We start from the raw sequence: 404 nt of genomic DNA, 5'->3' as shown, positions 1-404 counted from the left end.
TCGTTACACATAGAAATGCATTTGGCGAAAGGGAATAAGTCGAGTTATTCCCTTTTGCTGTGTAGATCTTTGAATGATACTGACTTATTCAAAACGAGAGCATGCTTATATCTCCCTTATTTATTATCCTACGAGTGCCGTTTTTTTACAGTACATAGAGTCAAACCATATATTTCAAATTGTCAAATAAATAAAATGAGATTTTTTACTTATTTCGTTTTGCCTTGCAGGTGCAGTACGTAACAAACGCTCCCTACTATTCCTTCATCTCATATCAAGAGCGGAAGAAATTAATTGAACTTGTCACTTGAAGGATAAACAATATTGTCCGAGAATGAAAAACATTCTGCTGGCTGATTTTTTCGCTTCAAGTACGTACTATGGTGACATAAATACTTGACAAA

The sequence above is a fragment of the Thermobia domestica genome, chromosome 14 (assembly GCF_964235325.1).
Source record: "Thermobia domestica chromosome 14, izTheDome1.hap1.1, whole genome shotgun sequence".
Lineage (NCBI taxonomy): Eukaryota > Metazoa > Arthropoda > Insecta > Zygentoma > Lepismatidae > Thermobia > Thermobia domestica.
The sequence above is the reverse complement of the archived record's forward strand: the minus strand, read 5'-3'. Positions refer to the sequence as shown.